This window comes from Aquarana catesbeiana, linkage group LG06 (genome assembly GCF_042186555.1).
Source record: "Aquarana catesbeiana isolate 2022-GZ linkage group LG06, ASM4218655v1, whole genome shotgun sequence".
Taxonomy (NCBI): domain Eukaryota; kingdom Metazoa; phylum Chordata; class Amphibia; order Anura; family Ranidae; genus Aquarana; species Aquarana catesbeiana.
The window spans coordinates 198,955,999-198,969,776 of NC_133329.1; the positions used below are offsets into that span (position 1 = coordinate 198,955,999).

At 46.1% G+C, this 13,778-nt stretch overlaps 1 protein-coding gene across 10 annotated transcripts in view; it reads right to left on the minus strand.

The window, feature by feature from the left end:
* Positions 1-13,778, minus strand: part of VPS35L (VPS35 endosomal protein sorting factor like) — a 1,435,757-nt gene that overhangs the window by 1,331,069 nt on the left and 90,910 nt on the right. The window lies entirely within an intron of this gene.

The window sequence follows — 13,778 nt, forward strand, 5'->3', positions numbered from 1 at the left end:
GGTGGCAATTCTGATGGTGGCAATATGATGGTGGCAATTCTGATGGTGGCAATTCTGATGGTGGCAATTCTGATGGTGGCAATTCTGATGGTGGCAATTCTGATGGTGGCAATTCTGATGGGGCAGTTTTGATGGTGGCAATATGATGGGGCAGTTTTTTTTTTCCAAATTGTTGTTTATTGTGAATAAAAGTCATGGTACACAATAGCGATACAGAATGAAAACATACAAGGATTAATACAATGCTGTGGTATAGAGTAAGCGATACAATAAGCTCCATTTTTGTATTATAAACTTTGATTAACTTTTATACTTCGGAACTGAAGTATGGTATAACAGTAAGAAATCATAAACAAGTATTGAACAGTCGAAAATGGGGAATCTATGCCTTGAATTAGTGTATTGAGTACATTTTTGTTACTGGGGTTCGGTTAGGTCTCATTATGTTTAATAACGTAGCCTAATGATGTATTCCAATGAGCTTGTCTAGGTTACTACAAGCCGTTTTGTTCCCTAATAGATAGACTTTTTAATAATGTGGGTCAAGATCAGGGGTCTTCAGGGATTATGGCTACAATTGAGAATGTGTATAGACTCGTTCAGTCTGAAGCTAAACTGATGTTTGTCTGGGCTTGATGGGTTATCTGTATATAGAAGTTCGTTGATGATTGAGCATTACCTCAAAATGGGTTAATGTGTGGTAGGATTGCGGTCACCGGACCACTAGCAATCCTTTGAGGGGTTAGTTAGAAAGGCATAAAATATGTAGATTGGGAAATGGAGATTGTGGGTTTGGAAAGAGTAGTTCCAAGGAGAAGGTGTAGGGTGGGTTGGTGAGAATGGGAACGTCATCCCTAGCAACATGTAGCAATCCCGTAGATGGGGGAGGATAGTAAAGAAGGGAATGATAGAGGGAATAGCGAGGTTGGGGGAGTTAGATTGATAAAGTAGGTATTAACGTTTCCTCCTCCGACTGGGCCACGAAAGCTAGCCTAAGTCCTTAGGACATTAGACCAGCATATTCGTCTGTGGTTTGGAAATGTTGCCAGCAACACCAGATATTCCTGAATTTGGAGAGTATCTTTGGCTTGATGGATCAGTTCCTCCATTTCTGCTATTTTAGTTATTCGTTTGAGCCAATCAGCTATAGTGGGGGGTTTGGAGGACTTCCAGACAGTCGGAATGCACATTTTAGCAGCGTTTATCAGGTGTAGAGCAAGAGAGCGATGGTAGTCCTTTTTTGGGATGGAGGAATGGTGTAGCAGCATTTGGGCTGGAGAGAATTCAATTTGGTATGTGGTAATGTTAGTGGTAATGCGATGGACCTCTTTCCAGAAAGGTTGAATGGATGGGCAGGACCACCATATGTGGATAAGGGAACCTTCTCCCTCTGAGCATCTCCAACAAGTGGTGGGGATATTGGGGGAAATTTTGTGAAGTTTAAGACCCCATTCACACAGGGGCAACACGACTTGCAGGTCGCCTCAGCGAGGCGACCTGCAAACGACTACCCGGGCGACTTGCAAAACGACTTCTGTATAGAAGTCTATGCAAGTCGCCCCCGAAGTCGTACAGGAACCTTTTTCTAAGTCGGAGCGACTTGCGTCGCTCCCCTTAGAACGGTTCCATAGCACAGAACGGGAGTCGTCCCTGTGTGAATGGGCTCTAAGCGGAGTCTTGTACCACCTAGAGAATACTTTGAAACCATTTTCTTGCGCCGACATATTGATTGATCCTTTGTGGATATAGGAGTATATATTTTCCCACTCTTCTTCTGATAGGTTTATCGATAATTCTCTTTCCCAACTGCGGGTGGCTATGTTAGATTTAGGATTGTGTTCAGAGAAAAGGAGAGCGTATATATCTGAGATCACATGTCTTTGCGGTTCAAAAGGTGTGAGCTGTCTGGAATATTCAGAGCTTTTGTGCGGGTGGATAAGAAAGTGACGTATTTGAAAGTATGTCCATAATGGGAAGGGACGTCCAGACGTATGTGTAGGTAAGTTAGGAATGTTTAGAAAGGTTTGTCCGGAGAAGAAATGTTCTGCCCGCAAAGCAGTGTGGGGCCAGTAGTCTGTAAGGAATGTAGCCGATAGACCCGATGGGAAACTGGATTGTTTCGGATTGGTGTCATTGGGCCTGGTGTGGAGGAAATGTGATGTTTACGGCACGCTATTCTGAAGCAACTGAGCATGGTGGAGATCAAGGGATGTTGATTGCATGTCAGGGGGACCTTTAACGAGGAGATCCAAGGTAGCTGTCGGATAGGTATTGAGGAAAATTCGTTTTCAATTTGTGTCCAGGCTTTCGTGTGGGAGTGGACGTTCCAGTCAACAATTCTGGACAATTGGCAAGCCCAGTGGTATTTGGTAATGTCTGGGAGAGCTATACCTCCTTTCAGTTTGGGTAGGGTTAGCCTATCAAAGCTGAGTCTAGGGAGGTCCTTGCCCCATATAAAGTCGTTACATGCCTTGCGGTATGAGGTAAAGAAGGCTTTCGGTAATTTAATGGGGATTGTTTGCAAAACATATAATATTCTTGGTAGAATGTTCATTTTAATTATTGATGCCCTCCCAAACCAAGAGAACATTCCTGACGACCAGGACTTTAGGTCCTTTTGAATATGTTGGAGGATTGGCAGATAGTTTTTGGAGTATAGGTCAGATAGGCGAGCCGGTAGGTGGATTCCAAGATATGTAATCACATCTCGGTTCCATCTGAAGGGGAAGTTAGATTGACAGGTTGTAAGGGTCTCCTTCTGTAAGGAAATATTCAGGGCTTCCGATTTTGCAAAGTTAATTTGTAGGTTGGTCAATGAGTTAAATGTGGCAAAGTCCTTAAGTAAGTTGGGTAATGTAATGTGTGGATCTGTCAAGAATAAGAGGATGTCGTCTGCGAAGGCGGACAGTTTGTATGTGTTGTTGGAGACTGACACTCCTTGAATGTCCGGATTGGACCTTAGTCGCTGGAGAAGTGGTTCCAGCGTGAGGACAAATATTAAGGGTGAAAGCGGACATACCTGGCGGGTCCCGTTTGATATGAAGAAGGCACTCGACAAGTGGCCATTGACACGGACCTTTGCGGTTGGGGAAGCATAAAGGGCCATTATAAATTGTAACATGCGGTCTCGTATTCCAATCATTTTGAGTACTTCAGACATATAGTCCCATGCCACCCTGTCGAATGCCTTCTCCGCATCCAGAGATAGAAAAAAACCCTTGTTGTTGGGTGGAGGTTAACCATTTGTGTAAATTGATTGCCTTGGTCGTGTTGTCTCTCGCCTCTCTACCAGGTATAAAGCCCACCTGGTCTAGTGAGATGAGTTTGGGTAGTAGGGGCAAGAGACGGTTAGCCAAGACCTTGGCGTAAATTTTGAGGTCGACATTTAATAAGGATATTGGTCGATAATTAGATACCGTAGATGTGTCTTTGTTTGGCTTAGGAATTACAGCTATGTGTGCTGTCAGCAGGTCTTGAGGTGGGGGGTTGTCAGGAAGGGAGGGAGTTGAACGCAGTCAGGAAGTGTGGTTTGAGGGTTTCGATTAATGTTTTGTAATATCCTGTCGTCAAACCATCGGGCCCAGGACTTTTGCCTGGTTTCAGTTGTTTGAGTACCATGTCTATTTCTGCGGATGAAATAGGTTGTTCTAAGTCAGTAGCTGCTTCAATAGATAGGGGTTCAGGACTGTATTGCGTGAGGAAGTCTCTGATGGATTTTGTTCTTTGAGTGTTATCAGTCTGTGGGTTTGTGGGGTGTAGATTGTATAACTGAGTGTAATAGTGTACAAACTGATCTGCTATTTGGTCGTTTGATACTATTTTTTGCCCTTTAGCGTCTGTTATTGAGTGGTTCATTGTGAATGCTTTCTTGGTTCGGAAAGCTCTTGCTAAGATTTTACCGGACTAATTGCCATATTCATAGAATACTTTTTGGGAGAGTATATAATTTCGTTTCGTTTGCTTGTTTAGAGCTTCTAGGAGGTCAGTCCTGGCTTGGAGTAGTTCTGGAAGGGATGTTAGTGCTTGGGAATTTTTATGGGCTCTTTCCAGTGCTTGAATACGGGAAGTCAGTTTAGTAATGTGTGCCTGTCAGTCTTTTCTTCGTTTCGCCGAGATTGCTATTAGTTCCCCCCGGATGGTACTTTTATGAGCCTCCCATCGCATCATGGGTGAAACGCCAGGGGAGTCATTTTCCTGGAAGTATAGCGAGAGGCGTTTGTGTATGTCAGTTGTTATGGTTGTGTCTGTAAGAAGCGAGGGGTCCAGGCGCCAAATTAGGGATCTGGGAGGGGCATCTGTGAATTCAAGAGTCATGGATATAGGGTGGTGATCCAAGAGAAACATGGGATCAATGGTGGCTTTGATTAACATCGGCAGGTCCCTTTGTGATAGGAATAAGTAGTCAAGTCTAGAGTATCGGTTATGTGGAGCCGAGTAAAATGTGAAATCTTTATCATTCGGGTGAAGTGTACGCCATGAGTCATGTAGTGACAGTGCCTTTAGTTGTGTTTTAATGGCTCGTAACACGCTATAAGGCATAGCTGAGGTACCTGCCGAGGTATCGTGTAGGGGGTTTAGAGGGACGTTGAAATCCCCTCCTAGGACAAGGCCTTCCTGGAACGAAGAGAGTTTTTGTAGAGTGAATTTGAAGAAGGGGACCTGTTTTGTGTTGGGTGCGTATATATTGGCGAGGGTGATATGTTTACCAAATAGCGTGCCTCTCACAAAAAGGTAGCGCGCTTCCTCATCTGCGTAGGTGTCTTTGATTTGAAACGGGCAGTTTTTTGCGAGTAGAATAGAGACTCCTTTGGTTTTTGTTGAGTGGTTAGTTGCGTGAAAAAAGGTCGGGAATCGATAGAGAGTTTTGGGGTGGAGTCCGTTCTGAAATGGGTCTCTTGAAGAAAGACAATGTCCGCATTATTTTTTTGTAAAGAAAGAAGTCATTGAGAGCGTTTTTCTGGCAGGTTGAGGCCTCGTACATTTAGGGATATTATTTTGATTGTTTTATGTTTGGTGCGTGACATTTGCGGCCTAATGTTGGGATAGTTCAGGTCTTGGAGTGCTAGCGAACAGAGAGATGAGGTTGTTGTATTGATATGGTGGCCCGTCGGAGGAGGAGGGATGGAGTAGGGAGATGGAAACTAGAGAACAGAAAATTTGTGTCCTATGTATAGAGGTTTTGGTACAGGATAGGGGGGTAGAACGAGGAGAGAGGTTAGGGGAAAAAGTTGTGTATGTTTGTCAATCTCAATCGGGGGGCGTCTTTGGACGTGGATATTGAGGTGTGCCCGATTGGGAGATGATCGTTTCCGGTGAGTAGCGAGAACCTGCTCGCTAGTCCGCGTGGAGTATATACCTGTGTTCAGGTATATCCGGAGTGAGTCAGTGGCGATAGGCAATATCAGATGTGTGTATATATATATATATATATATATATATATATATATATATATATATATATATATATATCGAAATTTATAAAGTGAAACGTCACTGAGGGGGGGAGCAGCTGTAGTCGGTGATAAGAGGTGAGGGTCGAAGAGGAGTTGCTATCCGCTAGACAGAGAGGGATGCGATATAAGCAAGATGAAGAGGTCAGGGAGGGTAGCAGACTAGTGATGGGGTGTAACCCGGAAGCCGTAAGGTTAGGTGGTCGAGATATAGAGTGCATGTGAAAGAATGGTTTGAGAGAGGGAGGTAGTTCATGCATGGGGTAGAGCATATAGGTTGGAGTGGGATTGTACTCTGTGTGATCAGTTAGTATACCCAGTAGGTGTGTGAGTAAATTTTATTTTTATTTTTTTATTTTTTTTTTTTTTTTTATTTTTCACCCCTATATGCCTCCAGTCAACTGAAAAAAAAAAAAAAAAAAAAGAAAAGGAGGGGATTGCAGACTATATAAAGCGTTTATCAACAAGATGTAATAGTAAGTCCTAAGCAACCCTTAACAACTAGGAACTAATGGTGTGTGTGAAACAAGACACAACAGACTGGTATCTCATGTAAGATTTGCGTTCATCGTTATCCTACCTAATAGGATTTGATATAGTTTTCACCTTGTTCGTGAGGTAAGCGAGTCAGGGTCCTGTGCCATGTCCTGCTGTGGGTCAGAAAATGTGTAGGGTATCTGAAGCTGAGTAAGCCTGTTGTCCTTTCGGTTATTGGAGGGATAAGAACTGGATTAAAAAGTTTGAGGCAGGAGTGTGTGTGATCCAGTTATCAAGCGTGCCATGCGTTCCATAGGGTTTGTTACTTCTAACTGGAAGGGTTATGGGCCTGTTGGGTATCCGTCAGTTATCCGATCATGGGGATACTAGATGTTGGCAGATGGGGGTGTAGCATGTGTCGTAAATGTGTGTTGGGGTCTTCAAGTTGTAGTGTCTGCCTGGCGTAGCACTATAAACATGGAGTGCTTTTGAAGATAGTATCCATTTAGAACGAGAGCAGCATCTGGGGAGTCGCTCTGTTTAAATAAATAGAATTTTTCCCTTTCCCTTTGCAAAGGAAAAAGAAAAGGGTAGTTCAATTCTGCTGGGGTATATTTTGTAAGTTGGAATCGGTTGGCTCCTCAGCCACCCTTGTAGATTAACGTCATGGGATGGGAAGAGAAGAGAACCCCCTGCAAAAGTGGGAGGCGTCTGAAAGAAGTTAGAAACACAGGGAGAAGGTCCGTATGTAACATAAGGGTGTAATCCCATTTGCATGTAAGTGGCTCAGCTGAGGATGTGGGTGTTAAGTACCCTTCAGAGCGGCCCCCTCAGCGCCGGGATGTTGGTATATTTGAGTAAGCAAGTATCGGTGGAACAGGGGACATTGTGTCTGAACCTTAATCTGGGTACCCCAGCGTCTATTCCTGAAGAATGCAGTGAGTCGTATAGTATCATAGGTAGTGATGATCCGCAGGGGTCCAACCTCCCTGACTGTAAACCAGGGGGTGGGTGGGCACGAGTAGATATTGGGACTAGTGCCACATTTAGGCGTGTAGTCTCATGTCGAGAGCTGTTGGTGTGGAGACAACCAATGACAGCTGGTCATTATGTGCAGGGTCAGAAATGCATATGTCTGTCCACGAGGACTGTTATAGCCTGCAGAGGGGTGTTGATATATTATGTAATGAGTTTGTATAGACCTGCGGATCATCACCCCTACCACCACTTATTATGCACATCTAGATCATTAACGAGAAAGTAAAACGTCATGCGAGAAAAAAAAATATTAAAAAAAATTCACCCCAGTCTCCCCTTCCTCCACCCTTGAGCAAGGGGGGGCAGGGGGTAAGGATAAGGAAGGATACACGTTGAGCACAGCTTTGTCTATAGTAAATGGCCTGTGAAGTGCATGAAGATATGTCCATTATCTTCTTAACGTCCATTAGCTCCTGAGAAATAGAGATTGTTGGACTGTTCCGTTCTTTCGTGTGTGGCAGCAGTGCATAAGTCTGCATCATGTTCTACGGGGAAGGGCTTACCGTAAAAGTCTTGTAAACTTTGTGTGTCATGGTAGGCAGGGATGAAATCTTAGGAAGTAGGGGTGATATGTTGATAGTGTATGGGGTGAGCGAGTCATTACAATAATCCGGAGGACCTTTGAAGATAGTAGTTGAAACCTGGAGGATTGAAGGGTAACTGCGTGTTGAGTCAGCTGGGTATTTCAAGCGCTATCACTTAGCAGTCTCGACGCGCTCTCCTGGATTGCGGGGCTTTCGATGGGCTGGAGCCGTGGTTCGGTCCTGGCGCTGGGTGAAGCGATCGAGTCTCAGACGGGGAACGCTGTCTTCTGTAGCAGTGAGTCTGGGTCTCCATGGGTTCGCTGTGTGGTGGGATGTTTCTTGAGGCCGGGGGACGGAACTCCACGTACCACTCGGGCACTTCTGTGAAGGGCATGTCTAGGGTTTCACAGAAATACCTCAGATCCTCTGGCACTCTGAGGAGTGCGGAGCGGCCTTGTGACGAAGCTGACAGGCAGAAGGGGAACTTCCACCTGTATGGAATCCCCTTGGTACGCAGGACTTCCAAAAGAGGGCGCAGTTCTCTTCGGCTTTGCAGCGTTATAGTAGAGAGGTCTTGGAACAGACGAATGGCCGCACCATTATGTGAAATCTGTGCATGGGTGCGGGCTTTTCGGAGAATGTCCTCTTTTAGCTGGTAGTCGATTATGTTGCAGATCACATCCCTAGGTGGGTCTGAATCTCTACCCCGTGGACGAAGGGCACGGTGGATTCGTTCCATACCTATTGGAGTGGTGGGGGACTTTTCCAGGAGGTTGTTAAATAAACAGGTCACTTCTGCTTGCAGCTGGTCTGCTTCTATTGTTTCGGGTAGGCCTCGTACACGGAGATTATGGCGTCTGCCGCGGTTGTCTAAATCTTCCATGTGGCGATTCAGGTCCTGTAGCTGCAGGGTGTGAGTGTCTAGGACCTGACAGGTTCGTCTTAGCACATTAGAGTGGGTTGTGGTCGTCTTTTCCACGTCTTGAACCCTGCCTGCAAATCGATTGGATGTCGATCCTGAGGTCCGTGATTGCGGCTGTCAGTGCCGCCGTGAGGGTGTTTTTGATGTCAGTAGCCACGGAATGGAGATCGTGCAGGCTGGGGTGTGAGTGCGGCGTGAGGATTACCGCTCCATTGTCTGGGGAGGGGATGGTTCCTGACGTCTGGCCTGATGCCTGAGGTGAGCCTCGTGTGGGCGCCATGTTGCCGGATTGTGACCGGAACATTTCTGGAATATTCTGGCTAATCCTGCCAGTCAATTCCCGGGGCGCTCTGGAGCGGGAAGCGGAGGAGCTGCGGGAAGAAGTTCCCATGGTTCTCAGGTGTGCAGGCGAGCAGTAAACCTCTGTTTCAGTCAGATTATCCCCTCTGTCAGCGGGAGCATAGAGTTCAAGCTGCCATCTTCTCCCGAGGTCAGGCCATGCCCCCCGATGGGGCAGTTTTGATGGGGGCCGTTTTGATGGGGGGCCGTTTTAGCAATTCAGAATTCCCACGCATTTTCCCCAGGAAATGCATTTTCTAGTTTACTGCAATATTTTTAATACAATTGTAGAAAGGCTATGAATGTTCTAAAATCATGTGGAGTAACTTGAGGTTCGATAAAAATTATGGCATCATGGAGAAAACAAAAGGAAACTGCGCATTGTATGTTTTATTACACATAGGAACACCTACCATAGGGGGGGCAGAAATGCTCTAGGCCTGACCCTTTCCCAACATGTAACAGCAGTTTTGTTATTGGAGTGGTCAATAGTGATATTTCATATGATATTATGCTAATTTGGAGAATTGGAGCTCTATTTCCTCAACTGACTGAACCATGGTGAAGAATAGTGTGCGTTTTTTGCATGATTTATGCTTACACAAAGGCAGGCAAAACACTGCCCGTTTTGAAGGATTTAGTGTTTCAGTGCATAGAACCATTTACCAGATCTTGTTCTGTCAGATTATTACCCATTTCCTGGCCTTAAAAAAAAAAAAAAAAAAAAAAAAACACACAACACTGAAAGGGGGCATGTCCTAGCTATGGAAGCGTGAGGACATGCTTCACCTCAGCTCCGTGTCCACCGCTGCATAAACCTGAGCTTACAGGTGATGGGGATTCTGCTCTACAGAGACCCTTGCCATGTCCCAGAGGCGGTGTACTTCATCCCAGCAGCCGAGGACCGACCATTCTCAGCAAGGACGGCTGAAAAAGTTCTTTCCCGGGAACATGACATCCAATATGGCACCGGCGGCTATGGCCTTGAAGCAACATGCGGCGCATCTTGCCAAGATAACAGACTTACCAATTCCCTCCCAAAGATCGGTGAGTGAGTCTGCCTCTCCAGACTCTCCTGGCTCTACAGTTTCACATGATAGGGGGCTCTTATATTGCAGATCTCCTGCAAGATGGGGACATCAAATGGCATATACGGGATGACCTAGAGAAATTCACTGCCAGAGTAGAAAAAGCATTTGAGGACAAAGCCCAGCTTAAGGCGAACACCACATATTTGGGGACAAGATTGGAGACCTTGGAGCAAAGATTTTTTGAAGCGCTCCCCAATATATCCCGGCTTCAGTCTCACTGTGCTGCACAAGATCAGAAAATAGACTTTGTTGAGTCAGCTAGATGACTTTGAAAACCGTAGTCGGCAGGTTAACATCAGCAGCCGCGACCTACCAGAGGCTACAGCCCCAAGAGACCTCTTTCCTACCCTGGTGGGCATCTCCAGGGAAAACACTGTCCCCCATTGAGATTGATTGAGCCCATAGGGCTCCAAGACCTCCCTCACAGGAAATGGATAATCCTAGGGATGTCAACAAGCGAGCCCAAATGTATGTGCATAAGCTTCACTCCTCTTCTGGAGAGGTGGTTTTTCCAGTCATAAAATTGCCTCGGGGTTCCGCAATTATTATGCAGAACTATATAATTTGGACACAAATTTATCCCCTGAAGCCCAAGCTGACAGGTTAGCCAGTTTACGAGATTTATCAGAGACTGTTCTCCAAGACAGACCCCCCCCCCCGACAGACAAAAACGAACGGACCTGGAATCACCAACCACAGCTTCGGAGATAGAAAGCCCAGGTCCTTGCGGGTTCACCAAAGCTTATTATAGCACACTCCTTCCCCTTTTGCTTGACCCCATGTGTAGGTGCTTCAGTTCTTTGGCCAAAAGGTAGCATAATTCTCTCAGGCATTGTTGGCTCGTATTTCGGTGACTCCAAAGGAAGGCAAGGACCCAACTGCCTCCCAAAGTTACTGTCCCATATCCTTACCAAATTTGGATATTAAATTCTGTCAAAAATTTTGGCAAACCGATTGAAGTACCCCATGCCCCACACCATTCACCCTGATCAAACATGATTTATAATGGGCTGCAAAGCCAGGGACAACTCAATTAGGGCACAGAATTGCACAAGACAGGGGTGCCCCCCCCCCCTCACCTCTCCTCTTTGCATTAGTACTTGAACACCTATTGCGTAAAGTACGAGCAAATATAGATATCAAGGGCTTGAAGGTAGGCAACACAGAACATAAGCTTTCGGCATATGCCGACGATGTGCTATTCCACCTCAGACCCCCTGATCTCCTTGCCAGTCCTGATACGGGAACTAAAAAGCATTTCAGGAGGCTTTTGAACTTCAAAAATAAACCTTACAAAAAAAAAAAAAAAAAATCAGAAATCCTACCCGTACAGCTACCCCCCTGCTCTGGCAAACAGCCTTAGGGCCGCTTTTCCCCTTAACGTGGGCCAAATCTTCCCTGAGATACCTAGGCATCCAGCTTATGGACCGTTTTGATACTATACGTACAGCCAACTACCCCCTGTTGCTGGCGGAGGTTAAACAAGACTTATCAGTATGGACCAAGACTGCCTTTACCTGGCTGGGTAGGGTTAATTTTAAAATTAATGTCCTTCCAAGGATACTCTTACTTGCAGATGCTACCTGTGCCCCTCCCTAAAGGCTTCTTCACCCAACTGTCTAGCATGATGGCTGGGTTTGTCTGGAATTCCCAGAGACAACAAATAGCTGATGGTACTGAGACGCCCGAAACACACAGGCAGTTTGGGTATCCAACTCAGATTATAGGGCCATAGTCCTTCAGAGGATTCTAAACTGGCATTTCCGTACACATTCCAAGCTTTGGGTGCAGATGGAGAAGTATATGGCGGGCAGGAACTTGTCTTATCCCCTGTGGCTCTCGGGAACACAGGATGTTGTCGGCTGTCAGGTCTCCTTTGACAACTCATTCACTTAAAGTATGGGACCAAACCAAACGAATGCTGGTGTGGCCCACTCTGTGTCCCCACTGGATGGTTTCCTTTGGTTCTGTCAGAAACCATGAACCAGACCGAGACAGAAGTACAGTAAAATCGCACTTGTTTAATAAAAATAAAAAGGTAAATAGAGTAAGCATAGTCAAAGCATAGCCAGAGCCCAGTAACCGGATCGGGTAGTCAGCCAAGCCAGAAGTCAGGAATAGACGTAGAGGAGCAGCAAGCAGGATAAGGAGCCAGAAGGGATGTCAGCAAAGCCAGTCTTTAAACAGGAACGCAGGAGATAGTTTCTTGTGATGTGACCAAGGCGAAGGCAGGAATGAAGTGAGCTGGAGATCTTTAAGTAGGCGGGACAAGCAGATCCACAACAGCTGGTTAACTGTGGAGAGAGATGAGAGCTGGCAATTAGCCGACAGCTGAGTGGCCAGCTCAGAGAAGGAAGGGCTGAGCCAGCCCTGACACTTCCCTCCCCCCCACGACCCCTCCCCCTCGGAGGACCACCGGGCTTGAGGGGGAACGTCTATGGAAATCACGGAGGAGGGTAGGAGCATGTACGTCCGAGGATGAGACCCAGGAGCGTTCCTCCGGACTGTACCCCTTCCAATGCACCAGGCACAATGAAATCCATAGACAGGTGGGTCCAGGGCCTCTCTCCATTGGGTATGGGTTGTAAGAGGCCCACTGGAAGGTGTCGTAGAGTCTTACTCTGAGCACACACAGAACAGGCAGCTACGAAGGCAGTTACATCAGCACGTAGACTAGGCCACCAGAATTGTTGGGAAATAGCCCAAACGAGTTGATTCTTACCAGGGTGGCCAGCTGCCTTGGGAGAATGGCAAGTCTGGAGCACGGCAGTACGGAGACACTCTGGGACAAAGCAGCGGTCACGGTTTCTCAGGTGGAGCATCAACCTGAGCAGCAAGAATTTTGTCACCCAAAAGGAGAAGTGAGACTGGTGCGAACCATAGCCAGAATACGATCAGGAGGAATCATAGGTACCGGAACCGACTCCAACTTGGAAGTGGAAGAAAAAATTGTCATGACAAGGCGTCAGCCCTTACATTCTTAGTACCGGGTAAGAATGAGACAATGTAATTGAAACTTGACAAGAAAAAAGAGCCCATCGCGCCCTTCTGGGAGAGAGGCGTTTAGCCTCAGACAAGAATGTGAAGTTCTTATGGTCAATAAGAATGAGAATCGGCACAGTGGTACCTTTGAGGAGATGTCTCCATTCTTTCAGGGCTAAAATTATTGCCAACAGCTCTGTCACCAATCTCGTAATTACACTCGGCAAGTAACAATTTCTTGAAAAGTAACCACAAGGATGCATAGCACTCTGAGGTAGGACGTTGAGACAGAAGGGCGCCAACACCAGTCTCAGAAGCATCAACTTCAAGGATAAAAGGTAACGTAGGATCAGGATGTGCCAACACAGGAGAAGAAACAAAAGGCAGCCTTGAGACTTTCAAAGGCCTTAATGGACTCCGGAGACCAACTCTGTGGGTTACCGTTCTTTCTGGTCATATCAGTCCGGGGCTTGACCAGAGACAAAGTTACAAATAAACTTCCGATAATAGTTGGCAAAACCCAGGAAACGCTGCAGAGGACGTAACCCCACGGGTCGAGGCCACTGTAGGACTACCGAAAGTTTCCCTGGGTCCATCGAAAAACCAGCAGTGGAATCGCCCAGGAATTTAACCTGTTCCCGATGGAACTCACACTTCTCCAGTTTACAATAGAGCTTGTTCTCTCAATTTCTAAAGCACACAACAGACATCTATGTGGTGGCTCTCCAGGGACTTGGAAAATATGAGGATATCATCGAGATAAACCACCACACAAAATCAACAAATCTCGGAGGACATCATTAATAAAATCCTGGAAAACTGCCAGGGCATTACAAAAGCCAAAAGGCTTTACGAGATACTCATAATGGCCTGTTCTGGTATTAAAACAGTTTTCCACTCGTTGCCCTCCTTAATCCTCACGAGATTGTATGCCTCAGATCAAGCTTAGTGAAAA